The sequence below is a fragment of the Sciurus vulgaris genome (assembly GCF_902686455.1).
Source record: "Sciurus vulgaris genome assembly, chromosome: 5".
NCBI classification, from domain to species: domain Eukaryota; kingdom Metazoa; phylum Chordata; class Mammalia; order Rodentia; family Sciuridae; genus Sciurus; species Sciurus vulgaris.
In genome coordinates this window covers 47,677,509-47,705,438 of record NC_136465.1, presented here as the reverse complement: position 1 = coordinate 47,705,438, position 27,930 = coordinate 47,677,509, and the positions used below count along the sequence as shown (strand labels likewise).

General features: G+C 38.9%; 1 protein-coding gene across 11 annotated transcripts in view; it reads left to right on the top strand.

Moving 5' to 3' along the window:
* The window catches only part of TRMT9B (tRNA methyltransferase 9B (putative)), a 55,369-nt gene that overhangs the window by 4,444 nt on the left and 22,995 nt on the right, over positions 1 to 27,930 (top strand). For 9 of the 11 annotated variants that reach the window (XM_079142758.1, XM_079142756.1, XM_079142759.1 and 6 more), the window contains one exon: positions 24,192 to 24,385. The gene's annotated coding sequence lies outside the window, so the exon portion shown is untranslated. Of the gene's footprint in view, positions 1 to 16,978; positions 17,075 to 24,191; positions 24,386 to 27,930 lie in introns of all 11 variants that reach the window. The other 2 variants (XM_079142755.1, XM_079142754.1) reach the window with 1 other exon arrangement.

Genomic DNA, 27,930 nt, shown 5'->3' with positions numbered 1-27,930 from the left:
AAAATCAGTGTTTACCATAATTAATTTATCAGTTCTTTGTATTGTCTGAATTTTAAAAAATTTGGATTCATTTCTTTTTTAAAATTGAACAGATTTCTGTTTAAAACACATGTTATGGATACTTCTAGCTATCATAATATTGCACATACACCCCCTCCAGTTTTAATCCATGCCTACAGAAGAGCTGCAGGGACCCATTGCTTTGTATTTCTCACATGGAAAGGTCCCCTAAGTCTGTCTGAGAACTCCTAAGCCCAGCTCTGTGAGGCTATGATACACTCACTGCAGAGCAATGGCAGGAAGCAGCCTCACACTTCAATTGCTTTCTCAAGGTCACTTGAAGGACTTGGTGTACAGTCCTCTTCCCCAAGTGTATGATGTTATTCTGTTTGTCCTTTTCTCCTTCTCTCTCCCCTTCTCTCTCCAGTGTTCTCCATAGTTATTTCCCAGCCTTTATAAATTTGTTTTTTTTTTTTTTTTTCCTCACCCCAGGCCCTAAAATGCGGTCAGCCTTAATTTGGGTAGCCATGGCTGGTTTTGCAGTGTGTAACTGTGTTTGCCAGATGGGTACAAACTTTCCTCTTCAGGGTTCGCCCACGGCATTCCCTGCCATCTTGGTGTACAGAATGCTCTCATCTCTGCCTTCGCTTTCTCTATCAGTTGGGTTGCAGATAAGGGGGAAAATCCTAGCTACTATAAACAGAAAGGGGTTTGATAAGGGAATTAGTTGCTCATGAGGTGGAAAGGAAGGTTGCTACTTAAAGGAAAGGATAGGATCTTGGCTAAGCTTCATGAGGTGATTCCCAGGCAGCTCACCTGAACTGACCCAGGTTTGCTCCCCTCACTGCCACAGGCTGGGAATGGGAGCCACCACTGGAGCTGCTGACATCAAGAACACACTCTTTGCCTGTGTTCCATTGATCAGAGGAACTGCTGCAAAGTGCCTCTCCATCCCGGGAAGCTAGTGACTGAGCATTACTACCAACAACAAAAACCAGCTTGCAAACATCATTCTTAGAAACCCTCTACTTCCCTTCTCCTCCAGTTCATCTTATTGGCAGAACCAATTTGTGCCCAGAATCCTAGCTGCAAGGGACTCTGGGAACTGTAGTTTTTAGGCCTCTTGCCACAGTTGTGAAATAAGGTACAGTTGAAGGAGATAGGAACAAATGTTAAGTGACAAGCCATCATATCCAACACATCTAAAATACAGTTTATAAGAGATTTAAAGTACTTAATTTGAAGCAGGTTGCGATTGATTTTGGATCATGTGTTATAAAAATCAAAACTAACCTAGTTACTAACCAGTTACTCTTTCAATCGGATGGATAAGTTGCAATTGCTAGAATAAGCATTAAGTAAATAAACAAAAAATTACTAAACACCTGCCTCTGTAGGTCTAAGTAAAAATATTCCTTTGGTTTGGATTAGTAATCAAAGTAAAATATTTGAAAAATTATTTTTTAAATGGTTCTCCCCACCCAAGCTCCAGATAGCCTACCCATTTCATGTACCGTAATGCAAAGAAAGAATATAGTACTATTAGAAATAATAGTGCCTAATTGGCTGGTTTATTCATTAAAGGTGTTATCTGTGTACTTGTGTTTTTGTTGAATCTTTCTTTTCTCTGTAACTTTCATAGTGTTCTTTTTAAGGATTGCAAAGATAGACATGATCTGTTTATTATGGATTAAAATAAGAGTATGCTTGAATTTACTCCCATCACTTATTTTATACCCTGACACCTGTCCAATTTCCTTTTTTTACAAACCAATAATATCTCTCCTATTACTAGGTAATAAATTCTCAGTTTATTTGCATTCAGAAATTACATTAGTATATCTAAGAATAGTCTTGATTATTGAATAAAATCATCTTGAATTTGCCTCCAGTGCTTAGAATTAGAAAAGGAGAGAAGGGTAGCTTAAGCAAATGGACTAGCTTAGTGGATTTGTTCACTGTTTGCATGCATTTTTTAAAAATTGATTTTTAGGTCTCAGAAGGTAAGATTGTTCAGATAACTTCTCTGTTAGGTGATGAAAGCATTTAAGTGTAGAATTAGAAATGTTGCTGGGAGTAAATCATACTATAATATGACTTGTATTTTGGCATCCAGTGGTGATAATTTTGGCTCAACTCCGAGCCACCCCAAATTAACACTTGAAGATAAAACAGTGCTCTTACTCTATAAATGCAGCTTCAAGTCTTCCATCCCAGGCCCCCACTAAGCTGTTGTCCCTAAATCTCTTATAGTGTAGTCTCATGGAGGAACTGAATCAAATGTTATTTGATCAAATAAAGGAGAGTAGGAGTATTCATCTTTCTGTTACCGTAACAGAAATACTCCCAGGTCCAGCTTCTCTTCCTTCCAGCAGTTTTTCTCTTTGATTCAAATTGGTACAAACATTAGAGGCAAGACCCTGGATGTCCCTTCCTCGGGGTTATAAGGATGAGAAATTCTTCTTTTCTCCAGCTGTATGAAGCTCGGTTGAAGATGGAGTCTAGTGCAAAACTCCTTCTATGGATGGAGAATCAAAATTACCTTTTAATTTGCTAAGTAACCTATAAAATAGAACATATAAATCTGATATATCTTTGATTAGATCATCGATGAACCTAATTGATGGGGGAGCTAGATAGAGGGAACAAGCTTGGGTTTTCCCATGTTTTTTAAAGCAAATTTTGAGGGGAATCAAGCAAGATTAATATTTGAACATCACTGAATGATTTGTTTACTTGGCAATTCAAGAAGTGGATATTAAGAACCTGTTTTGGGGCTAGGGATACTGTGCAGTTAGTAGAGTGCTTGCCTTGCATGCACAGGGCCCTGGGTTCAGTCCTCAGCACCACAAATGGTGATTGCTGTTGTACGTACGTGACTCAATCCTTGAGAGGCTGACGGTCTATGGGGTAGATGACAATAAAGGGTTGTGATAACAGGACTGTCTTATAATAAGTATGAAGAATAGTGGCTTCCTCAAAGAAAAAGTGGCATATTCTTTCATGGTGAGGTATAAAATGGAATTATTTCAAACAAACATAGTTCTGACTTCAAAGAATATTGTTTTTACCAACAATAAAAAGGTAGCTGAGAGACAAAAGGTAATAGCAGTCTGTTTTTTAATCTGTTTCTTCAACCCACAGAATTTGAAATAGGTGTGCTTATTGAAAAATCAAAAGGCTTTAGTATTTAAAGAAGTAATGTGTTTATAAGACAAGAGGACTGCTTTTGGTACTCTAAACAATGCTCAGAAAGTAATCATAAATCCTTAAAAAATTATCAGACTCTAACTTTTCACTGGACATCAGATATGTAGAGTAATTCAAGGAAATGCAGAGATAGTCAGAATGAGACCTTTGTAAACATAGCTGGCATTGAAATGATTTATGCAGTTATGAAAGAGATCTAAGGTGACCATGTCTATGGTGACCAACTTGTTGTCTAAACCAGGACACTCTAAGAGTAAAGAAGACAGTACTAATATTTGCCTAGGGAAAAGAAGCGTAAATGAAGACTACTGAACAAACTTTGAGTGACCAGGACTTATGGTCACCCAAGATTAAGGTGCTAGTTGTATAACAAGACTGCATTAATTTCAACATTCACTTTTTAAAAAATTGTGGTAAAATATCCATAACCTAGAATATATTATTTTAACCACTTTTAAAGTACAGTTCAACAGCATGAACATTCCCATTGTATAGCCATGAGCACCATCCATCTCTGGAACTTTTTCATCTTCTCAAAGATGAATTCCAGACCCACTAAACAATAACTCCCCCTCCCCTCCCCTAGGTGCCTAGCAACCACCATTTCTACCTTCTGCCTGTGTGAGTCTGACTATTCTAAGAATCTTACATAAGTGGAATCAGTATTGGTCGTGTTGTGACTGGCACATTTCACTTGGCATAATGTCCTCAAGATTCATCTGTGTTATAGCATGTATCAGAATTCCATTCCTTTTTAAGGTTGAATAATATTCTATAATATGTACAGACCATATTTTGTTTACCCATTCATCTGTAGTTGGACACTGTGCATAATGCTTCCATGAACTTGGAAATCCATGAACTTATACAAATATCTTTTCCAGTTACTACTTTTAGTTCTTTTTGGTATAGTCTCACAATATTGATTTTAAATGAAGTAGTTCAAAATGGAGAAAAAACATTCTTTTCCTCTAGAGGATCTTTCTGATCATGTTTCTCCAACATAGTATTGATTCAGATTGGAGTTCAGCTCAGCCTTTGTGGAATTCATCAGAAACAGCAGAAGCAGATGTTGCAGATAATCTCAAGAAACTTCCTGCTGAGAAAAGCATCCCAGGTCTCAAATTTCATCCTAACACAGAAAGGAAGCTGTTTTTTTCTGTCACAACTACCAATCATATGCAGACCACAGATGTGGCTAGGGGAAAGGACAGGCATCTTAAATATCTGATTCTGTCAGGTGAGTGGCCTTCAACAACACCAGAAAGTAGAATAGCATGAGGTGGAATCACAGAATATTCCATGTATCCAAGAACATCTCTGAAACAGAGAATCTGGGGAAAAGGAATGGAACCAACTACTGTTGAGTTTGGGAACTGAGACAGGCTCTATTTAAATATGGACCTTCCAGTTACAGAAAAAAAAAAAAAAAAATCTACCTTTGACTGTGGATGTTGATATCAGAATGCCAAAGTCAAGATTATTAGTGCAGGGGCTGGGGTTGTGGCTCAGTGGTAGAGCACTCACCTAGCATGTGTCAGGCCCTGGGTTCGATCCTCAGCACCACATAAAAATAAATAAAATAAAGGTTAAAAAAAAAAAAAGATTATTGGTGCATATGTTCTACATTTAACTAATCCCCTTATAGAAACAGAGGCATCAAAATGTGACTCTTTGAAATTTTAAGTAGCTCTATTTCCACTGGGTAGGTATAGTCCTGAAGGATAATGTTGACATGTGGAATTACTTAATTCACTGGATGTAATTTTTCCCCTTCTCTTTAAATCTCAGTACTCTGTGTAGTCAATAGAGGACACCTGTTCATCAATAACAAGATCCTTGGAAAAAATTGATAAACTTTTGGACATAGGTAATGACTGAACTTCAGAAAACACATTCTCATAAGTTATCTGATGATCAGAAATAGTAACCAAAAACCAAAGAGTTATTAAGGAGCTTTGCCTGGAATGAACAGTATCCTCAGGTCTACTCTCAATGCACTGTTCCTTTATCAATGAAGACTGGAAAATTAATAGATAAGTCCACACAAAAACTTGCATCTTTGAAATGCAGAAGGTCCTAGAATGTTTGTAGCAGCTTTATTCATAACAACTAGATGCAATCAAGGTGTCCTTCAATAGATGGATGAATAAACAAATTGTAGTATATCCATACAATAGAATATCATTCAGTGATAAAAAGACGATCAAGCTACAAAAAGACAGGGAGGAACCTTAAATGCATATTGCTCGGTGAAAGAAATGGGTCTGAAAAGGATACATACTGTATGATTCTAACCATATGACATGCTGGAAAGGCAAAATTATAGAGATATTAAAAAGATCATTGGTTGCCAGAGGGTTAAATTCAGGGGGAGAGATGAATGAGTGGTACACAGGGAAGTTTTAGGACTGTAAAATTATTCTGTGTGATGTGTAATGGTGGATCCACGACATTATGCATTTTGCACAATTCAGAACTGTGCAATGCAGTGAGTAGACCCTAGTGTAAGTTATGGGTGTTTATTAATACTCATACATCAATTTTGGTTCATCGGTGGTAACTAAAGTACCACACTGATGCAAGTGTTTTAATTTAAACATTTCATGAAATATTTTTTTTTAAAATACAAATTCTACTGTGCTAGAGTAGAAGATATAGAGAGTATTAACTCCAGGGGTCTGAGTGACAGCAGGTCAAGTAGTAAGGAACAGAGCTCCAGGCCAAGGGCATTAATATTTCTGTTGCTCCCTTCCCATCAGTAACATCTCATCAGCTTCAGTGTACCACAAGTGCAGGAATTTAGCAGGAGAGGAGGGTGCACTCAGATTTCTGAGCAGAGTTGCCATCCAGTTTCATATTGGTTAAAGGTTTGGTTTAGAGCCCAGAGAATCCATTGACAGATAGGCCCCGAAACCAGAGAAATTTCCAGTCCAAAAGTGGCAAGGCCATCCATCTTCATAGCCCTCCAACCTTCAACTGCCAAGTTTTCCTACTGCAGACCTGGACTGGTTCTCCATCCAGCTTTCCTCTGCAGGAAGCTCTTGAGGCTTTACAGCAAGTTGGCAGAAAAGCAGACCTAACTTCTCTTGTTTTGCAAGGAAGGAATATTGTTGCTACATAATTGTAGGAATGGGAAGAGATCATATACCATTTCCTTAAAAAGGCTAGAAAGCCATTCCTGTATATAGAGTATATACAGTATATAGAGAAACCAGTGAGCAGAATGTTGAGCTAGATATTTTTAAAGAATCTTTTTCAGCCAAAGTAACTTATGATACCCTGTTTGATAGTTTGACTATTTTACTTGTTAAAATGTGGGCTTTTTGAAATGTAGTGGCAGTATGTGCACACAAAAAGTTTTAGTCTCATTAAGATGATGTATTTGGACATAAAATGAATGGCTTTATGTGTGGCATACCTCGTTAGAATGAGAGTGAATCTTTGAAATGCAGAAGGTCCTAGAAATCCTACTCTGGCTGCAACTAAAAGCTGACCAGCTTCACACTGAGTCTCAGTGTTTTGTTACTGGCCATGTTTACCTTGCCAACTCACTTGTCAAGTTACCAACTTTTAACCATATTATTTTGAATTTTAAATTATTCCCACTGCTCTGTGTATTATGACTGATTCATTAAAGTGAGAAATCAAAGACTAACTGAACAATTTAAAAATGGAGGAAAAACTATGTTGTATCTGGGCATGGAAAATTTTATTGCAAGTAAATAATAATCACTGAAACATTTACCTAGGTTATTGACTATTTTGTGTAACATATACTTTAGTTAAGGCTGTGCATGAGTAACATCAATTTTGTTTATTTGAACTAGACTACAGGATGACATGGTAGATATGGGCTTGTAGAATCAGTGTACATGGATTCCAGTCCCTGGTCCTTAAGAAACTAATTATATAGTTTTTGTACTGTACCGGTTAATTCCCAAGTATTTATAAATGGCACCAGTGAAAGCTTCGGTTTTACATCTATTTGCCAAATTTTGAATCTGGTTTTCTCATGCATGAACTCTGGAACTTCTCATTTTCCAAGAACTTGGGACACCGTAAAATAAAGATTTATTGACCAAAATAGAATGTTGGTCTTCCTAAGAAAACTTAAAAAGACTCAAGTCATTTATTGTCCTGTTATTTTAAAACTAAATTTCAAAAGGGTTGTATTTCCTTATTTTAAAAACATTATTTCATATTTAAAGATCATTGGAATTAGTGTGCATCTTCAGTTGGTGGCATATCCTCATCTCTCTTGGCAATAAGTAAAATAATTGTGCATATGACAAAACAGATGGCACCCTAGCTTCTGTGAAATGTTGTGTGTCTATTTATAAGAAATATTTCCATCCTGCCTCAGGAACTTCAGGTTGAATGTTTTGTCTTTTTTATTTTTAAATTTTTATTTTAGGACCAGAATTTTGCTTTCCTGTTTATTTTACTTTTTTAAATTTTTAAAGTAATTATGATGGAACCCCTTAAGGGTTAAAGAAATATTTGTGATTTTAAATGGAAAATAATAGACTGTATACTTTTACACAGGCTTATCTCTGAAGAAACAAACATGGTCATAAAATGGAGTATGGAAACTGAAAAAATTAAACTTTCCACAACAGTCTGGTTTATTCTGGGCACAGACTTAATAACTCTGGCTGCTAGGAGAAGTATAATTTGCTGCCACGGGAAAGCTTAAAATGTCAAATACATTCTTGTAAAATACAATGCAAGCTGCCTGCAAATGAGACCGTTCTTTCAACTGGTCTATTTCCTATTTCAGTGCAGCTTTCATAATTGCAGCACTTACTCAGAATTGAAAGCTTCTTGGTGTGATGTAAACATTCAAATCGTACTCCCTGCATTGGTTTTCATAGGTAGTAAGCAGGTGTGGGTTGCTGCAGATAGTGGGGGGAACTATGAGCTACTAAGGGGCTCAGTATATTAAGAGAGGACTAGCCCGGAAGTGAACACAGAGTCCTGAAATGGTGTCAGGGATTTTGACTAAAATGCAGAAGGCTGGCCATCAGAGGGCTGGTACCCAAGGATGCAGCAGAGGTCACAGATGCAGCAAGCCTTCCCCAGCTTCCCACCCAGAGCTAAGAGCCTGCGAACTGTCAGTACAGATGTCACCAAGCCCATTTATCCAAAGCTGACCCCTCTGATGATCTGAACCATATGACATGCTGGAAAGGCAAACCATTTTCTTCATAGTTTAGATAGGATTCCAACAGGGTTGTCTGATTTCTTCTAAGTCCAAAGCAGACTAAATGCAGCAAATTAGAAAGTGGAGACACTTAACTGGAGACAGGAATAATGAGAATGAGAAGTGACAACCTGCAAGGTAGGGCAGAAGAAGGATTAAAAAGTACACTTTGCCCTCAGTTACTGCAGTTTCTCAGAAACTGAAAATATTTGGGAAAAAATTGTGTCTGTACTGAACATGTACAAAAGTTTTCTTGTTGTTATTCCCTCAACAATACACTGGGACATCTATTCACATAATATTTGCACTGCATTTACTATTATAAACAATTCAGAATTAATTTAAAGTACATAGGAGGATGTGCATATATTTATATGCAAATATGTCATTTTAAATAAGGGACTTAAGCATCCGCGGATTTTGGTATCCAAGGGGTGGGGTGGAGTTTCCTGGAACAAATCCCCTACAACTTTATTAAGCCTGGGAGAACATTGCTATTATTGTTGCAAATAAAATATGTTATTTATAGGTTACTTAGAATAAAAGTATGTAACATCTGTTAGGTTTCCATGAAAGTGATTAAAATACTGAAAAGGATCAATCTCAGCTTTATCTATTGTTAAATATTGTGACTCAGCATTTACTTAAATTGAGCTATATTTCGACATTGGTACCTATTTATTTAGCATTGGATTTCCAGAGTAATATAGCAGGTGGCACACACACCATCCAATGTAGGAACAAGATGCTGTGGACACACAGAGCACCTCACCTCTAATGCTTGGGCTTAGAGAACTGATCCTGTTGTAGATGGGGCCTAGCCCTTGAAAGATTTGTTCTGGGGTTGGGCACACAGAGGCCAAGCATGGATGAAGTCTAAAGGCTTCCTTTCCCCAGAGAAGCAAAAAAAATGATGGGGGGTGGGTGGTTAGCATACTGTTATCTTGTATCTGTTACCTTGTTTACAAGCATACTTCTATCATCTTGTTTACATTTCCATTTTTGCATCACGAGATTATAATCCAAAGGCGTTTTAGGTCCAGGTAGTGTTCATGATCTTTACACCAATTGTTAATATTTTGGAGGTGTGGGAGGTATAGGTAATAAAATTCTAGGGAACAATTTTTTTGTCAGGGGAGGAAAGGCTGGATTGGGAAGCAGAAATATTTTGTATGTTTCATATTTAAACACCACGTCCCTCCAGAACATTGGGTAAAATGCTCTCTGAATGTGTTTTCTTTCTGAAGTGATGACCCCAAATAACTCACAGCACCCTGAAATCATTGATCAGTTCATTACTAACATGTTGGGCAAAAGCAGAGGTTGAGAATCACCGAAGGTTTTAGGAATTTATGTCCCGTGATGGGAGCAGATCATGGTGCAGCTGGGGTTGCACCTGGGCCCCCAGGACTTAAAAGTCCTGTTCTTGACTCCTGCCCCACCCTACAACTTCTACACAAAGGCTGAACCTCACTAGACCACAGAGCAGTGGCAATGAGGATGACGATGGTGATTTGCCGCCATAGGGACATTTCTTATGTTAATGTTGATGTTAAAAGTGAACTTACTCCTTTTAGGCCTTTGACCAACTCAGGCTTTCTCCATTTAGACTGTTAAATTTTCTCCACCTGTGCACTATAACTAAATGGGTTCTTTCAAATTAAGGTGGCTCTTTAATATGACAAAACCTCCTGATTTTTCAATTTTCCTTTTTAAGTAGGTCACTTTCCTGGTAGAATTAAAATCACTAATCCACTTAGAATGCCAGACGAGTGTTAATACATTTTCAGAACGTTGACTTTATACCATAGGGTGATTGTTGATATGGGAGTGATAACTGGGACTTTGAACAGGTGGATTGTGAAGTATTATTACAAGTTTAATTTTGCCATTGTTGTTGCACAGGCTGAGGGAATTTTACAATACAGCTGCTAAAAAAGACAACAGAATATGCTATGCGTGTTTTAAAAGAGACACTACTGAAATCACAAAGGGCATTTATACCAGGGGACTGTAAAGGTCTGAGGAAGTACGTGACTTCCCTGGAATGTGGCCTGTTGGATGAAGATGAGATCAAAAAGAGGTGGCCACATCTTCCCAGTTTTTGTTCTTTTCATTTAGACACTTGCTGACTATGTCTTTAATGTGGTGCTGTGGATTGAACCCTACCACTCTACCACTGAGCTACAACCCCAACCCGTGGCTGTATCTTTAGATGAAATTGCTGTAAATGAAAAATTCGCCTCTCATAAATAAATATTATCCAGTGTTTTAGTTAGCTTTTTCACTCCTGTAACCGAAAGATCTGATAGGAACAATTTTAGGGGAGGAAAAGTTTATTTGGAGTTCATTGTTTGAGATGTCTCAGTTCTTAGACAGCCAACTCCATTGCTGTGGGCCCAGGGTGAGGCAGAAAAGGTGCTATGGAGGAAAGCAGGTGAGGACATGGCAACAAGCAGGCAGAGAGGAGAGAGCTCTGCTCACCAGAGACAAATATATACCCCAACGACACTCCACCAGCGACCTACCTTCTCCAGCAACAACACCCTACCTGGCTATGATTACCACCCAGCTAATCCATTCAGCTGGATTAATGCACTTTAAGACTTTCATGACCCAATCATTTCACTTCCAAATTTCTTGCCTTGTCACACACATGAACTTTTGGGGGACACCTCGTATCTAAACCATAACATCAAGTGAAAGATTCTTGAACAATTCTGCTTTATTTGTCATAAAGAGCTATATGGCTTCAAATGAATTACCCAAATCTCTTCCTGCTTTTAATCTGTGGCCCAAATTTTTTATAAAATGCATTTAGGTTAGGAGGAATCTTAAGACAGTGATGTTTCCGGGTGTGAGCTGACGCCCACATGAATTCCATGTTCAGCTCCCCGGTCTGGGAGGATCCAGTCCTCAGGATGGTGAGGACAGGAAGGATGATGGCCTGAGCCATCACAAGGCTGCCCTAAAGGCTGCACTCTGGTTGCTGACAGAGGACTCCAGGTGTGTACCTCCCCCTCTCCCAGTACGTATCTTCCAGTTAATCACTAGAAGGGATGATATGCAGCCATGCTGTCATTAACCACACTGGCCAGATCTGCAATATTGTACTTCAGAATTCTCCTAAGTAAGCTTCTGCTTCCATACAGACCTCACTCCACATACCAGAGGGATTAGTTCCAGGATCCCAAAGATGACCCAAATCTGCAGAGGCACTAGTCCCTTATAGAAAATGCCATAGTATTTGTATAACCTGGTACCCCCTCCCAGATACTTTAAATCATCTTTAGATTACTCATACCTCCTCATACAAGGTAGATACTATGTGGATAGTTCTTATAATGGATTGCTTAGGGACTAATGACAAGAAAAAAAAAATCTATACATGTTCAGTAAGGATCCTTTTTTTTTTTTTTTTTTTTTTTTTTCGAAAATCTTTTATCTGAGGTTGGTTAAATCTGCAGATACCAGAGGCTGACTATATAAAACCAGAAGTTCCCCCTTTCTTGACCACACACCCAGTTTTTATTCCTGGGCTCTGGGACAGTGCTACCTATTTTTGTGTTCACATAAGCTTGTAAGTCCACCATCCAGTGTTTTTGTGTTGTTTGGTAAGTAACCACACATATTTACATATTTAAATTTATTTACTTGTTTGTTTGTTTTGCCATGCTGGGGATGAAACCCAGCACCTCTTGCATACTAAGTAAACTCTGTACCACTGAACTATACCCCCAGCCCCTACACACATTTAAATAAATTGTTCTAGGTGTAGACTCCCTCATTGATACCAAGTATTCCTTTTCTTTAGGTCTTTCTTGGTGATAACTCCAATACTACTTGATTTTCTTCTAGGCATGTGCAAACCATACTTCTATGAATAAAATTTTATGAAAAAAATTTCCTTTGCTAATTTCTGTAGACATCTGTTATTAAATGGTTTGATGTGTTCTTCATTCTCCTTGAACTTTTGTTTCTGGGGTTCATATTTCAGGTGAACCCTGTTTTCCCTCTGTTGTCACATTTCTAAAGGAGTATTTGGCCAATAATTATTTATTTGTTTGTGTGTGTGTTTGTTTGTTTAGTGGTGCTGGGTATTGACCTCACACAAGCTAGGGAAGCTCTCTATCAGTGATCTCATCCTTCAGCCAACATTTACATTGGAATGTATTCTCCATCATAACCTGACAGTAAGGAGAGAACATATATGGCGGTTACATTCAACTATGCCATGATTTCAGTTCATGTTCATGGCCTGACCTTCAGTTCAGGGTTCCCCTTGGGTAAGTGTGTATTCTGTTCAGATCTTGGGCAGCTGCCTTCTGGGCTGTCTGACCAATATATGTGTCAGTGAAGGAGATGAGCTGGCTGCCCCGATCTTGTCTTTTTTGAACTTTGCAATCTATTCGAGTGCATTTGATGATTAACGCAGCTGTCAGTATTAATACTCTTCCACTGGTCAGAGTCTTACAAATATCTAGATAACATTCTTACAACAGAAAATTATAATTTCATTTTGAAGTGGAAATAGAAATTGACACCACAGATTTTTCTTAGACTGCCTCTTTATTGTCAATCACTTCATGCCTTTCAGATCCTGGGAATAATGAGTGTGGAGACTGATGAGAAAAGATTTGAGTCTGAATGTTGGCTACCAGTGTTTGTAAATTCTTTTGTACTCACAGAAATTTAGAGAACATTTCTGTGTGAAGAATCAGGAGTCTAAAAAATGGAAGGACACTTGAGAAATTATCTGAACTTCTTTATTTCTAAGAGGAGGTAAAAGATACCTAGAGAAGTTCAATGACTTGCCCAATATCATACTGCCAAGAATGACAGGCTTGGGCTTGGACAACCTAGGTGTTCTTCTAGCATAGTATTTTTTTCATCATCCCCAAATGCTGTGAGTACCACTTTTGAAGTTTTATGTGGTTTAAACATATGGGTGCTTCAGTTTCCAAATTATATATTAGCTGAATTTTAAATGGTCTTATCATTAAAGCATCTAGAATAACATCCAGTAGACAGTTGAGATTAAAAAGTGTTTTATTGACTGAATGAGCATCTCATGGATAACGTCCTAATGCACAAGAAGAATATGGAGAAACTTGCACTGACAAAAATTAGTAAGCAAGAAAATGGGGATCAAAACTAGAAAATAGGTATTGCTAAAATATTTCTGAAAAAGTTTTGCAGAGTTCAGCTACTTATCCTCCCATGGATATATTTACATGTGGTTATAACACTTATATGTTATAAGCATATTTCTATAACCAAATTTTGTGTGTCTATATATGTCAAAATTAAATATTTCCTCTTCACTCATCTGATGAATATTATTGGTTACCTGCTGCAGGCCAGGTTGTGTTCAGAGTGCTGTGTGTATATTTTAGTGAACCAATAAAATACCCTTGTGGGTATAATATCATGGTGTTTACAAACTAGTTGGAAAGGACTGACGATAAATAACTGTTGTAGGATGATGAAGTGGAACTCTTCTTGTTTTTGTATTTTGCACAGTAGTGTTAGTCAGGTCTGGTCAGGAAAACAAACCCCACTAGTTATGTTAGCAGAAAGAATTTAATACAAGGATTTGGTTAAACCAATATTAGAGGACTAGAAATGCAAAGAAAGAATAAATAAGGGAGGAAGAAAGAGTGACTGCAGGAAGCAGCTCTCACTATGTTTGGGAGGAACACAGAGAAGAACCAGGGCTTGTCTTGAGAACTGATGGAGATCCAAACTTAGGAACTGAAAGGGGTTCTGTGGAGTTGGGACCCAGCCCTGTGAGAAGGGGTTCTTGGCCAGCTGGTGCTAATACTTGGAGAACTCAGAGCAGGTGCCTTAAAAAGGTCTTGGTTGGTGTGGTGTCTCTCAGGGTGCAAAGGGCTGTCTGGGAGAGTGGAAAAGCCTGGAAGCTAAAGACTGTAACTAGAAACAAACACTGCCGCCAGGGAAGGACTGTTGCTGGGCAACACTGGCAGGAGCTGGTCCCTTCTCCCTCTTGTACCCTCAGGGCTCCCTGTGGCATCCCCTCTGGCAGAGCCACCTGGCAAAGAAAAAATGTTGTTTGTAGAATCCCCACCCTTAATACACAAAGCAGTGTGTTGAAGGGAGAGTCCAGAGACAATTACTTGATAATAGGCACAGTCCCAAATACGTTAGTGACAGTTACTCCCATGTCCTGAAGCCAGTTGCCAGACTGTATAAGTAGGACTTGTACAAGAAACGGTTGCAATTTGTTTTATTGTGATAAAATATACATAACAAAATTTATCATTTTCACCATTTCTCAATGCACGGTTCAGTGGCATTAAGTATATTCACATCACTGCAACGCCACCTCCGTTCATTTCCAGCACTTTTCCACCTGGCAACCGCTATTCTACTTTCGGTCTCTGTGAATTTGTTTGGGGAACCTCGTATGAGTGAGGTCATACAGTAGTTGTCCTTCTGTGACTGGCTAATGTCACTTAGCACAATGCCTCCCATGTTGTAGCACCATTTCCTTTGTGGCTCTTGGGATAAGCCCTACTTTGAAGGAGTTGGATGCTGAGGAGCGGATGCTTTTAGGGAGAATTTTGACATGCTGTGCTTGCTTCTTCCCTTGCCAACACACATGTGGCTTCTTGGAAGAGGAGAGGGAGCTATTTGCCTTCATCTTTAAGCCAAGTGGCAAGGGATTGCAGAGGACCACACAGGAAGCTCCATAGGTGCCTCCTGCAGTTTAGAGGGCCTTTAAATAGATGCTTCTGGTTATTTGGGGGCATTTATTCACTCAACATCTGTAATTTTTCTGTTGTGTTAAGTCCTATGGGTTTGACTTTATAATTATCTCTCTGGAACATGCAGGAAAGTGACTAGTTACAGATTTGGGGACAATGAGAGCTGGAGGGAAGGCAGTGATGGGGAATGGGCCAAATGTGTCCCTCTTATAGGAAACTCCCTCTGGGGTGGAGGGAATTGTGGGGCCTTTCAGGATATAAGGATTGTCCCCTTATCAGGCATGGGGGGCATGCATCCATCTATTCTCATTGCTGTTCTCAGGGTCCCATTTTCTCTCCTGGACAATGCCCTGAATTTAACATGAAATACCTGGCAAGACTGCAAGTTCAAGTAATTTGCCAGACCATTGGTTCTATCCAGGATTTCATTTTTCAGCTTCCCTGGCCCTGTGCAGCTTCACAGAAGCTGAATCAAGGGAAGAGAATCAAGCTTGTGACTTGAACTAGGAATTAAGTGATGGGAGTTTTCTTTCTTGAGTTATGCAGATGCCTCACCACCTCCTTACTTTCCCAGGCTCTTCTTATTATTCTCTGGTGGGAGCAAGCTTGAGCCCCGCAAATCTTGCCCTATGTAGAAACTAATTCCTGTGACCACAGGTGAGTAATTAAATTAGATTTTAGCCACCGTATACTGTTGGCTGCCAGGTTCCCTTTCTGGAATATTAATGATGCTTTTTGAAATTCATATTTCCCTGAATGGATTGAACAACAACAACTACTTATGTTTTTGAAAACTTAATCAAAATTTTGAAAATTGTAAGCAATAGCAATTAATTCTGGATATCTTAGGCAGGGAAGAAACTTTCTGGAATACTCTGGGAACTGCACAGACTCAAGAGAACCCAGACTGGGAAATGGGCCAAGACAGTCTAAGAGGGACAAGACCCCTCTGTAGCTGTAGTCATTTGGCCAGGCCACTGCCACCATTGCTATAGGCTAATTGCAGCTTATACCATAACAGTGCATTGGCCTCTGAACATTTTGCTTTGGATTCGGAGTCTAGGACGAGAGTTCTAGATTGACCGAATCAAGGTCACATGACCAGGTCATTCGTATTTGTTTCCTAGCACTGCTGTAAATAAACTACCACAAACTGGGTGGACAATAACAACAGAAATTCATTCTCTCATGGCTCTGGAGATGTCCTAAATCACTCCTCAGCAGAGTTATGCTCCCCTTGAAGGTTCTAGAAGAGAATCCTTCCTTGCCTTTTCCAGCTCCTTGTAGCTGTAGGCATTTCTTGACTTGTGACAGCTCTTCTCTCATCCCTGCCTCTAGACTTTTCCTCTCCACCTTCTCCTCTTCCACTTGTTATGAAGACACTTGTCATTGGATGTAAGGTCCACCTGTACAATACAGGATGATCTCATGTTGAGATCTTTAATTTTCAGGCCCCTTTTTCCAAATAAGATCACATTCACAGGTTCCAGAAGTCAGGTCATGGACAATTTTTGGGGAGGGGGGGTCACCAGGCAACTCCCTATACCATCTCACCAGGGCACAGGGAGTGGGAAATATTCTGTTCCAGTGTCTATGGTGAGAGGCAAGGCCCAGATCCCACCAGTACTGCACACTATGGGGTTCCCAATAGAAAACGCAACAGGATATTAGACAGCTAGTATAAACTAAAGAATGGCCACCACATTGCCAAGACCCACGTGTGAGTGTATAATTCAGGGACAACACAGGGAGCATCAGTGATGAATCCTTTCTGGGGCATAAGAAAGACTTCATCGAGAGGTGACATGAGTTGGGTCTCAATTATGTCTTTTAGGTGGTCTAGAGGAAGAAGAAAATTCCAGGCAAAGAGGGAACCAAAAGCATGAAAACTTCAACTGTCCAAAACCTGAGAGAATTGCCAGTCAGGAAGGTACTAGACTGGAAGTTCATACAGAATTGAATAACCAATTCACTAATTCCTTTTTCTTTTTTCACAACAAGGGTTTTTCCATGAAAAAAAGCAATGGATTGACTTGCAGTCTGGTGGAAAGTACTCATCCCCTGAAACAAGGAGTTTGCTGATGGTTTATGTCCCTCTTGTCCTGCAGCACTAGTAGAGCAGAGGGCATGGATTGGGCATCTTCTCTTAAGAGGAGGTGCTGCAGGGGGGTTTGGGGCTGATTGTGGAGGGCTTTGGGTGGCATGTTAAGGTATTTAGACTTTCTCTAGTGCCTGAGAGTGGGAGCACAGGGTGGTAAGGTAGAGGAGGAGTTTCAGAGCACAGAGCCGTGGAGGCGGAGCCCCAGCCAGGGAGGGTTGGCAATCATCTTATCAGTCTGTTTTCCAAACTCAGTTATTTTACTGTCAGTTTGTGACCGTCTTTTCATTCAATCTGTAGTGAAATGAGAACTTTAAGGATGGCCTAGTGAGTTTTTCATAAAGCTGAAATTTATTGAATTTTAAAAGACTCTCCTTTAGTCTGAAATTACGGCCTGCCAACTTTTGTGGGATATAACTTTTCCCTTTATCTATGTAATTATGGTAATAGTAAATGATAGATTTTAAAATATCTAGACCTATTCTATCTGTCTATCTATCTGTCCACCTATCTATCTATGTCCTAGCTTACCATGTAAGGTATCTATGTCCTATCTTACAATGAAAAAATCACCTGTTCCTTCTGGTTCTGCACATGTCTCTTTGAGACTTTTCTGGACTGTGAGATCCACAGGAGTGGGAACTCCTGGCCCAGGTGAGGGCCTGACCTTAGGTTGAGGAGGTGGCATGGAGATGGGGAAATAGGTGAGAAGAGAGAGTCTGAGGTAGAATGCACAGGATAAGATGTTGATAGCCCAGATTTCATTCTACCTTGTATGCAAATGAAATTCTCTTCCTGAAACGTCAATACACAGACTATTTTTTCCTGGAATGTCTGTTTGGGGGTCAATTATATTGTAAATATATTCTGTGAAAGAGGCTGATACGTAAATCATCCTCACATTTCCCCCCAATCCCGTTGCTGGAAGACCATTAGATGATTTATAGATTACAGTTGACCACCAGGGCCTTCATTTAAAAGCTGCTTTTCAAACAATCCTTTGCCAGTGATATGACTGTGGGATTCCTCATCCCCCGTCCTGCCTAAACCATCCTTCCTGAGAGAAAGAGGGAGAATAATGAAGGTTTTGCTTCTGCTCTGGTATTGTCATTTATAATAGCAGAACCATCTTCTTGCAAGCTGCTATTCCCGGGATGCTATTCCTTTTGTCTTAGCAAAGACTGAGAGCTGGTTTTGTCAAATTGACACCAGCAGCGAATGCCTGGGGGAAGCTGGTACTTTATTTTCATTTTCCTTGAATCTCATATTTGATTTTCTTGTTCTTTTCTGGCATCCTCTAATCTACTAAATCAAAATGAATTGCAACACAGTTACATCCAATATGGCTACAGCATTGCCTGTAGAGGAACAACCTTTGATAAGGGATCTTGGGATCAATATTGTGCTATGAATTCTTGTTTTCTATTTTTTATATCACCCTCCTGTAGCCATACACACTTACGTTCCCACCTGCATGTTATCACATTCATTTCTTTTATATAGATACTGGAGATGATAGCCTACTCCTAACAGAAGTCCATTTAGACGTGGAATCCTTGAAAATTTTCAAGAAAAACAAAATACTCTTAGGGCATATGTGGTCCTTTTCCTTTAAGATAAACTTCCCTGCAGTTGCCTATTTTCTTTCAACATATAGTTTCTCCAGGTAACTTTATAGTCCCTGTAAGCTCATGGCTCACAAATGATGGAGACAGGAGATGGGAAGCAAACCTCGGATCAGCAAACTTTCCTTTATTCTGCAGCAAGGTCCATAGATCAGGCATGGGAGGGCCAATTTTCTGGGTATGGTGCTGGCCGCCAGGTTACAGAAGGATCCTGGGTTTTATAGTTTCATTGGAGACTGAAGACGTGCAGTTTTGACAGTCAGGGGCCAGTCATTCAGGTTAGAACTTTAACTTAGGAAGGCAGTTGTAAAAAGGTTGAAACTCGTTATTATCTGGGGAGATAGGAGTCCAGATCCTAAGGGATGAGTACTCAAATCTTGCCCATTGCTTTTCTTTCTCTGGGAACCATTGTTTCCCAGAGTTTCAGTATTTTCTGTTCCTCCATTTAGGACTAATTTGTGATGGGGGAAGTTCAAAATTTAGGGCCCAGCATTTAGTGTTTGCCCCTTTCCTTTAGGGCCCATTGTTATTGGGAAAGGATTTACTGGAAGAGGTTTAATGTTTGGCATTAATTTCGCCTCCCTTCTCCCAAGTCACACTGTCCCTCCATTTTTCTTGGGGAACTGTCTTGTAGGAATATTATTTTCCATAACCCTTTGGTCCCTGTTGGGACTATAGAGGGGGTCATAGTCTGTCAGTGCCACATGCTTTGTTTTGAAGCCCTGAGTTTGTTCTGCTCATAGAATTTCAATTAGAAATGGCCGTTGTTCCTCCACCTTCCATTTTCACTGTGATCTCTCTGACAGATCATTAAGGAGTTCAGTGTAGAGTTGGGAATATTAATGAGGCTGTTTCACTTGCCTCATTATTTAGAGGGAGGCAGAGTCAAAATGTCATCCCCAGACTACAGAAGCGAATATTACTTGCTATCTGTAATTTTCTGTCAATCGGTTACATACTTGCTCCCTCCCATTGTGATTCAGCTGTTATTCTGTGCTAGTCTTGTGTTAACCTATAGTTTTAGACCTTCCCATGCAACTGTTGCCTAGTAGGTGCTTAGTCAGTATTTCTTGAATTCAATTCAATTATGGTAGCTCTGTTACCTTTTCATTGCTGTGAACATAACACCTGACAGGAACAATTTAGAGGAGAAGAAGTTTATTTTGGGCTCACAGTTTCAGGGGTTTAGTCTATGGGTGGCTTGTTCCATCCCTCTGGGCTCTAAGGTAGGGCTGAGCATTGTGACCCAAGGGAAGGCAAGCCAAGCCCAAGAGGAAAGCTGCTCAACTCAGGGCAGCCAGGAAGTAGATAGAGAGGAAGGGAAGGGCCCACAGGGAAGATGCATCCTTCCAGGGCAGCCCCCAGTGAACTAACTTCCTCCAGCCACACCCCACCTACCTAAGAGTTACCACCCAATTATTCCATTCAAATCTGGATGGACTGATTAGGTTATGGCTCTCATAATTGAATCATTTCGCTTCCTGCATCAACACAGGAACTTTTGAGAGATACCGCGTAGCCAAACCATAATGGTAGCATTCTCATGCAGGTGGCTATCTGCTCCTCCAGTGCTGGCATTAATGGGGTTAAACATTGGTGACCCTTGGTGTTCTGACCTCATTCCTTTTCTTACTCTGCACATTATCTTTTGATTTAATTTATGTCCGGGACTGTAACTGCCAAGCTCTAGGATAATGCCTAGGATACTGATGGTTTTTACAGGATCTTTAATCCAGTCTGCTGTCTTGAGCTTCAGGTCCATCTTACTCGTATGTCCTTCAGATATTACAGAAACACTGCCCAAGATTGAAAACCCCACATCCTCTTGCATTCTTTCTAGAGAAACATCATACACCATCGTTTTAACTCATTTTTCTTTCTTTGCCTACTTATGTAGTAGATGTGTATTGAACACTGTAAATTGCAGTATAAAGCAAAGATGCAAAAGATATTAAGAGACGTTGCCTCTATCTGGAAAGTGCTGCAGTCAAATGTAGACTATAAAGAACTATACAAACAGTGCATATGGTAATATAAAATAAAGCACATTGGTGATCACACTGGCATTTCAAAACCCATTAACAACATTTAGTCTTTCTTATATTCTATGTCCCGCAAATGCATAAATCTTAAACAAATGTCTTTGGATATATGCACATGCATTCCACAGGAAGCATTTCTCAGAGACTTTATATGATTCCTATCAAAGTTTCCTATTGTTTACCTGGCACATTTTTTCTTCTACTTCTCTTTAGTAGTACATCTACTAAAGTGGTACATCTGGCTATGTTGGCCCCATCTTTACCACAACTTCACCTTCAGTGTGTTCTTTGCCTTATTTCTTTATCAGTCAGCAGGTCCTATCAATTCGACACTTTCTCCTTTTTTTTTTTTTAACCCCTTTTAAGTATCTTTACTATCATTGTTTGTCTGAAGAGTTTGACCAGGTTCTTTCTCTGTCTTCACTGTGACCCATCCAGGCAATACTAATCTGCACTATTGCCATAAGAGATTCCTAAAACCCAGGTCCAATTTTGCCATTGCTCCTGCTTAAATAACCCAGGGGTTCCCCATTTTATATTCAGGATAAAATCTAGACCCTTAGAAGACTGACTTAGGTCCTGTGTGACCTAACTTCTACTTACTATTACAACCTTTTATTTCTCTTTCCCTTCCCTTCCTCCTTTCTTTCCCATCAACTGGAGTTAGGAATGTGAACTCTGGAGTCAAGTTTCCTAGGTTCAAATCCTGGCTCTGCCATTATTAGCTGTGTTACTTTGAGAAAGTCACTTGTGCTCTCTTTGTCTCAGATTTTTTGTCTGGAAGTTGGGAGAAATGGTAATTCCAACTTCATATAGTTATTGGGAAGATTTCAGGGAGCTAATGTAATATGCTAAATGCTTGCAAGAGGGCCTGGCCTATAGTAAGTAATTAATATATTTGTGTGTTACTTTTAGGTTGTTGTTATTAGTTTGCCTTAAATTTATCCAAGAGATTGTAATTGGTCTAATTTCTTCCTTTTTGTATATGCTGTTTCTTGGGCCCAGAATCACCCCTTTTTAGTTGACCCCTACCCATCTTTGGAGCTTCAGTTTGGATGCGATCCCCTTGGGGGAGTCTTTGTTGCCCCCCACCACCGTAGGCCAGATTAGTTGTCTCTCCCTGTGCCCCTATGTTACCTGTACACACTTGGATCATAACATTGAACACTCCAGATATGGACCATTGGCATGTGTGGTTTTGAATATTTATGAGTGATCTAGAAGTCCATAACATTTAGCAATTTGTAATGGGGTTAATTAAATTATATCTATATATTTACTCTGTGATTATTAGGATAAAATAAAGCAAGACATGAGCTTACTAATTTGAATGCTCTCAGGATCTAACCATCCCAAAGGTAGAAGTTCTACTATATTTCAGTTTTCTACTTCTTTGTATATTTCCCATATTAAATCCTGGGTTTTGGGTATCTTTATCCCTAGTGCCTTATATGTATCAGAAAGAATATTTTCCTGGCAAATAGTCAATTAATATTTGTCAAATAGATGAATATGTAATTTTTAAATTGGTACAGAATATTAATATTTAAAAAAAAAAAACCTGACTTTGCCTGAGCCATGGTTTAAGGTGTTGACCCTCTTCCTAGGACAATTCACACACATGGCTTACCCCCCAAATTGTAGAAGGTTTGCGTTATGGAACTTTGCCCTAGAAGAAGATGGCTTCCCATTTATTTAAGGAGAAAGAAGAGGGGGAAATGCACTTCTTTCCCTTCTAAATATGCAGAGCTATATGGCTGCTATAGTAAAAGGACTTATTAACATTCAGCTTTCTTTTTTTAGCTAGTACTATACTAGTTTATCCTTACTCAGCAACTTCTTGCTGAAGATAGAATCCATACATTTTAGAGGCAAATTTTTACTATAATTTTGAAAAATTAAGGGAAGTCAGTAACATGTCTAGGTTTGGAAGATATGGATTGAACATATAGAAAAATCTCCAGCTCCCACTCCCACCCAAATAGCTCACATACACCTTCTGTACTATCTAAACTCCTTTTCATTGGTTACTCTTCCTGACTATGGTGTTAAAGACTGTCTGAGTAGCTATCTGAGAGGGCTAATACCCTTGGGCACTAATCCCTGAAGGAAAGATAAATAGAGAGCCAAGTCGTCTGGGATAGTGGATGCCTAGGGTAGGGTCTGGAAGGGCATCCAAGTAGAGAGCCTTTAACTTCCAGCCCTGCATGGGATGAATTAACAAATGCATTCTCCTTTATAATTAAGCTAGATTCTAAAACTGTACGAGGAAAGATGAGATGCTTTGAGTGGTAGCTCTTTCAAAATCCTTGTTAAATGTACCTCCTACATAGCCAGCTCTATGACTCTCAATAGCACAGTTCATATGCTTCCATATGATTAGGAAAGAGTTGCCTCAGGAATAAATATGCATGCAGATTCCCAAGACCAGAGGGAAGTTTGCCAAAGTACACACAGAGGGATGATTCTTAAATAGGGATCCAGATCAGAGTGAGGTGGGCAGCAGCCGGAAGTTGGGGAAAGCCACGTGCATCCCACACTGCTATCTTGAGAATCACTGTGTAGTAAGAAGTACAGCTGGTTTGTGGCAGTGTGGTGTATACACAAGAGGTATGGAGACCAGGAAAAATGGTTGCAATCTAGACTTAAGTCCATTCATCTCATTTACAGACAAGCAATTAGGGCCTGGGGTAATTATAAGGGGGCTTTTCCTACAATACTAGGCTGCTCTTGGGAATCTCATGCTATACCCCAACACCTTTATATTACGAAGTATCTTTTGGTATGCAAAGTACAATTTTTTTTAAGTAGCGAAGAACCTTTTGATGGGGCTCATGACAAATTTATAAAAAAGAAAAAAATTAAGTATAAACAATGAAGAATAACCAGTAGTACTTGTCACAGTAATGGAAGTGGCTGATATTAGGAACAAATACCAAGCAGTCCTGTTGTATCAGAATAATATAATTGAGTAACATTGTCTTAAATAGTTCGTATATATTTAATTTAGTCACTGGATACAGAGTTTACTCTCCATCCTTGTAATTTTTCCAGGAACAAAATGAAATCATTCAATCTAATTTTGGGAGAAAGTACTGTATATTTTATAGAAAGCTGAAGAATTGGTTTATAAACTCTTCTTGTAATTCTGGCATATTAATCTTTCTCTGTAGTTCCTTCATCTCTGGATAGCTTATGCATAGGTCAAGAGGTCAGGCTGGGCTTAACTGTTTCAGTATTTTATTATGTAAAATGACCTCAGTATTTATTTTTTCCTTGTAGGGCCTGTATTCCCTTCAGACTCATACCAAGTGGCTGATCATGTGAAGGACCACGCTATTTGATTTCACTCCTACTACTTTTCATTTACATTACACATTGAGTCATGAGAAACAACTGTCACTCTCTGAGGGTGGAAACTGCCATGATTTACAAAGTCAAGAAGTAATTTTCTTGTAAATCACAAGATGACTCAGGTTAGTGGCTTCTAGCTCTTCTTGAAATTTAAATACTATGTTTTTGGTAATGTGCTTATTAAATAAGCCTAATTAATCCCAAGTCCCATAATTTTCAATGTTACAATAATGTGATATAAAGTAACCTGAAGTTTATTTGTGCACCAAGTAGAAAAACGTATTTTGGGGTAAGTAAAATCATATGAACATATTTATTTTTACTTCTTTTCTAAGGCTTAAGTGATATTTTTTTAAAAAATAATATAGAGATGTTAAGTTTGAAGTACCTTGGATTAAAAAGTGAAAAGGCTACATATATTATAATTATCTTTTTTATAATATAAAGCTTTTAACTGTCTTGATCAACTTGTATTTGGAATTATGTTTTGAGCATATCTTTGAAATTTAAAGCAGAGGCTTTTGCTCTTTCTCTAATACTTATGTTCTGTGGCATTTATAATATTTATAATTGGTTTTAGTTACAAAAATGTGGCAGTTACATACCTAGTATATGTCTATAAAACAAACCTCTTCTAGAACAGGGAATCATAAAACACAAAACAAAACCAGGTTAAGCTCAGTACTAGCTCTGCTCTTCTCTGAGTGCTGCTGGCCCCACGGTACTGTATTTATAATTCATAACTAAAGACTTGAAGAACAACTTGCTGGAGTAAAGTATTATTGTTTTGCAAAGGGAGTTAAAGAAACAGCCCATTGATTCATTTGCTATTATAACTAATTATTGACACACACACATATGATCCATATATTTGTAATCCATGTATATATAACTTGAATTATATGAATCCATATGTGTTATCCATATATACATCATATATATACATATGTATATATATCCATGGGCATATATATATATACACACACATGGATCACACATATATGGATCAAATATCATACCCACCCTCCAAGAACTTATAATACATTGGGAACACAGAGTTGGGTGCTCAAGATGGTATCAGGAGAAACGATGTAAGAGGGATAGACACAATAAATTTTTAATATATAGAAATATCAGGAGAGACCATTTTTATCTATAGTTATTCACAAAGCCTTTATGGAGAAAGAAGAAGCTGTGCTAAACTTTGAAAACTAGGTGAGATTTTGAAGGAGAATGTGGTAGGAGAGCATTTCAGATGATAGAGAATAGCCTGCTGATTTCACCAAAGACCTGAATAAGGACTGTATACAAGGCCCACTCAGGAAAAAGGGAGTAGATATGTTAGCCATTTTCTGTTGCTGTGTAAAATATCTGAGGCTGGGAATATATATAAGGAAAACAGGTATATTTAGCTTCTAATCTGGGAGACTGAAAGTCCAAGATCAAGTGGCTACATTCGTTCAGTCTCTGGTGAGGACCTGCCTGGCCACATCATAATATGGCAAATATTGGAGTTTGGCAGGAGTGTGCATAAGAGGAAGAGTGAAGATATGGTGAAACAGGAAGTCAGAGGAATTCAGGAACCAGGCTTGATCTTTTTATAACAACTTGCTCTTATAAGAACAGACCACTCCACAAGACCAACATTAATGCCTTCTAAGGATGATGTCCTCATGACCTCATTACCCTGCACTAGGATCTTCAAGGTCTTACTTCGTAAAGCTACCACCACCTCAGCATCACCACACTGGAACCAAACTTCCAGCTTGTGAAATTTTGGGGGACAGACTCAAACCATAGCCAAACCATAGCAGATTTCTTTGGGTGGAGCTGAAATTGCAATTGGGGCAGTTACGGTATCTGAGACAGGAGACATAGGCTGGCACCAACTTGTGGAAGGTTTTGATAACGGTAGAAGACCCTTGAAAGGTTTTCAACAGGGAGAGGTATTAGTAAAAGGACGTTACTCTGAGTAAAAGAATATTATAGGATATTAACCCAGCACTGGCATGAAACAGAGTTCTAATCTTCTTTTTTGAATCCATGAGGTGTAGATTATAAATTATAGGTAGAAGCCAGACATGACACAAATGATATGTTGTCTCTGGGGAAAGGAACCACTGCAAAGTATACTACAACTTTGCAGAACATGATACATTTCAGATCCTGTAGAATTTAGGCATTAAGGTATAATATATGTAGCTTTTTTGGGAGACAAAACAAAGCCTTCTCAGATGTAGATCCCTATCTCTGCAGGTCATGTGCAGTGTCTCAGCTCTCTGATGACACAGTAGGAAAAGCTTTTCCCTGGAAGCCTTTTTGGCAGCTCTATTTTTACTTTTCATATATGTGTGCATGTGTGCATTTAGCAGTGATCATTAGGAAGTTTTACACTTGGGAAAAAAATCTTCATTTTATTTGTGGACACACCACATGTTCAAAGTTACCTTGGAAATCATGATAGTTGGATATATACCCCAAGGTGCACCCATCTATCACTCCTTCTATTTCAGAAACATGACATTAAGGAAGATTGTTCATGGTGGGGATAGGTGGAAGGGATGTATTATAGAGGGGCACAAGGAAACTTTAGGGGTGATGGATACGTTCATCATCTTGATTGCCTTGGTGGCTTCCTGGGTGCATACATATGTCAGACTTATAAAATTATACACTTTAAATATTTAAATAGGTTGTTATGTGTCAATTATACCAAAATAAAACTGTTAAAAATAAAATTTTAGCCGGGCATGGTGGGCGCATGCCTGTAATCCCAGTGGCTCAGGAGGCTGAGACAGGAGGATCAAGTGTTCAAAGCCTGAGCAATAATGAGGCACTAAGCAACTCAGTGAGACCCTGTCTCTAAATAAAACACAAAATAGGGCTGGGGATGTGGCTCAGTGTTTGAGTGCCCCTGAGTTCAATCCCTGGTACCAAAAAATAATAATAATAAAAACAAATAAAATTTTAAAGTAAAAAAAGAGATATCGCTCATTTGGCTGGAGTTTCATTCTTCATCTAGTCATTAAACATGTTTAGCCTAAGAAGGTCATGTGATTCCAAATTGTGCCAAATTGGTATGTTGATTATGTCAAGCTGAATCACTTGAAGAAGTATAATTTCAGAAAGGGCCATTTGACCTGTATTTTCCTACATGCAGCAAGCCATAAGGATTCTTGTGGGAGGGATGTTCTTCACATACCAAAGCTGAAAAATAGCCCTGATCACCAGAGACTCGTGATTGGGGCTGCAGTGAAGCTGAATCAGCAAAAGTAGTCCTCATCTTCCATGAACTTCTAAATCTCCATCCTCCTCTCCCTATGTAGAGATGCATCCAGATTCATCAGTCCTCTCATTCCTTCCAAACTTACTATTTTTTTGTCTAAACAACATAAAAGTGTCATGCTTTAGTCATTTCTTCAGACTCCACTGTCTCATGAAGACCCCATGTACATGCAAAATCAATAAAACTTTTATGCTTTCTCTTATTAATCAGCTCTTATATTATTTGGGTTCCTATATTTTAATCAAAAAGCCCTAAGAACTAATGAGTATAGAAGGGATCTCTCTGTCCTCCACAATACCTATTACATAAGTCTAGTGCTAGATACTAAAGGCTAAATAAATTAAATGTTTCTTCTTTTAAAATTCAGAATCCACTAGAAGT